Source organism: Nycticebus coucang, chromosome 9 (assembly GCF_027406575.1).
Source record: "Nycticebus coucang isolate mNycCou1 chromosome 9, mNycCou1.pri, whole genome shotgun sequence".
In the NCBI taxonomy this organism is placed as follows: Eukaryota; Metazoa; Chordata; class Mammalia; order Primates; family Lorisidae; genus Nycticebus; species Nycticebus coucang.
The window spans coordinates 75,861,510-75,863,895 of record NC_069788.1 but is presented as its reverse complement, the minus strand read 5'-3'; the positions used below and the strand labels follow the sequence as shown (position 1 = coordinate 75,863,895).

General features: G+C 39.2%; 1 pseudogene; it reads left to right on the top strand.

Annotated features, from left to right (window-relative positions):
* Positions 1–1,372: 1,372 nt before the first annotated feature.
* LOC128593691 (ARL14 effector protein-like) lies at positions 1,373–2,142 on the top strand (annotated as a pseudogene).
* The last annotated feature ends 244 nt before the right edge of the window (positions 2,143–2,386 follow it).

Genomic DNA, 2,386 nt, shown 5'->3' with positions numbered 1-2,386 from the left:
AGGGTTTGTCTGTGGCTGCATTAGGCCCCCCAACATTAAGTACAGCTACAAAACAAATGAAAAGTTAAATTGTCAGAATTAACTTAATGTGACAGACAGATGACATTGTTTTACAGAAACCAATAACTGCTCCCAAGATGAATTTGTTGCTGCAACAACTGCTATAGCGGCACTGGGGATACAGTAACCTAATTTTCTTTGTACTGTTCCTTCTCATGCTATTGGGCAGCTCCGCTCCCCCTGGAAACTGAGATACCACTTGCTTAGTCTCCATCTGTTCCTTTCCCCTCAACCAGTGGAAAAGAACATAGCATTAGTCGATGCCCACAGACTACATTTTAACAGGTAGGCCAGATTTTAACTGGTTAAGATGGCTTTCTACTTCACAGTCTACATGTGATCAGAAACTGTGGGATTAGAAATTTTATGAAAGACAGAGAAAGGATGAAGGCAAGAAGAAAAAAATCAGCAGGAAACAAGAGAGAGCTGATTATGGAGTACACTGAGATAATTTATAGAAAATGCAGTGGATGTTTTCACTAAGCCTGTACAGTTTGTCCCATATCCCCTCAGTTACTCCCATGTGTGACATAAATCATCATTTTCTTGGATGTAAAAAGAAAAAAAAAAGGCTACTCTAGGTAGCACTGTCCTAGAGAATCTCTTCCTCATGTACACTGGGAGATAAGATGTTCATAGCAATATTATTCGTAACGGCAAAAACAACTAGAAACCACCCAAATGTTAATTGGTTAAGTAAATTGTGTTATATTCATGTAATGGAATACTATACAATTGTGAGAATTAATGAGCCACATCTATATCCCAAAATATGTGTTTATTTTAGAAACATAATGTTCATCAAAAATCTGAGCCACAAACAGTTGGCTACTACACCACTTTTTCTAAAACTCGAAGCAGCCATACTCTCAGCATAGGTCATTTCCTCTATCTGGAAATATTCACCCTACAGATTTCCATATACCTGACTTCTTTCCCTCCCTTAGATCTCTGCTAGAACGACACCGCTGGCCCTTCTATCTAAAATCACAATCCCCACGTACGCAATCTCTCTTGTTATCTTCTACTTCCTCTCTTTCCACGGCACACCATAGTACTACCATCTTCGAACCATCTGCTGTATTTATTTTGGGCATCCTTTACTGACAGTTTTAGGAGATACACAGCAACATTTAAAAATTCAGTGGGCCACAGGACAAGCTAGAAAGAGGGGAGCTGAGTCCTTCCTGTGCGGACTGGAGTTCTGCTTGAACCAAGGTGGAGGAGAGCGCAAGCTAAGGGTGACCAGCACGTGGCCTACTAAAGAGAAATCTCTAAACAAAATAAATAGGAAGATTTGATGGAAGCAAGAATGATAGATCCATGTTCGGTTGGAGTCCAGCTTTATAGCAAATGAGTGCCACAAAACCTACTATACTCATCACAGAGGTTTCAAGACTTTGCAGGAATTGTCACCAAATGGTATGTATGCTCTTACTTCAGCTCTGAACTGGAATGACACTTTCTGGGAACAACATAATTTGCTTTCATTATGTAAAAATTTACATTGACAGATTGGAGGATTTGCAGAAGACTTGCTGTGGCCCATTTAACATACACAAAAAACTAGTACCCCCTCCCAATTTGCATGTAATTGACTTAGATGATGCCACTTTCTTGAGTGTAAAATTTGGAAGATAGCTTGTACCTGGTTAGAAGCTTTGTCCAAAATGTACACAAATAATCAATAGAAGTGTGAATGTTGATGGTGAAGACTGCCGGAGGAGAAAACCAGTTAAAGCTTGAAGGTCTTTACAATTTACAAATCCAGGAAAGCAAACCGAATTTGCTCCAGAAACTGGTAAAAGAGAAAAGAGAAGGCTTATAAAAAATGCATCTGCTGGTTCAGACAGACAAGTGATACTGGCAAAGAATAAGGTCTATGATAGCCAGGGTCTCCTGATTTTCAGTGGAAAGGACCTCTGTGACTGTCTTGATGAAGACGGCTTAGAATGGTTCCATGCTTGTCCTTCCTGTGGTTCTACCAAACGTGGAACTGAGCGCAGCTCTGACCATAAGTGTCTGTATGAGCAAATTGAAATTGAAGGAGGAAAAATAATTCATAACAAACATGCTGGGTAATTTGTAGTATCAAATCATGGGGGTCTTTAAATGTCCTTTCTCTATTTCTAAAATTCTCTCATTCTAAAATACATTTAATGCTTGATTAGAAAATGACAGCAATTGAAAACCACCTCAATCTCCACTAAATATGTACTCTTTTGCATTTGGTGTGCTTTAAAATTCCTTATTTGATGGGCAATTGAGATTGGGTGATACTCAGAAGTCAGCATGAAGCCAGTCTGGGCCAATATAGATAATTAGG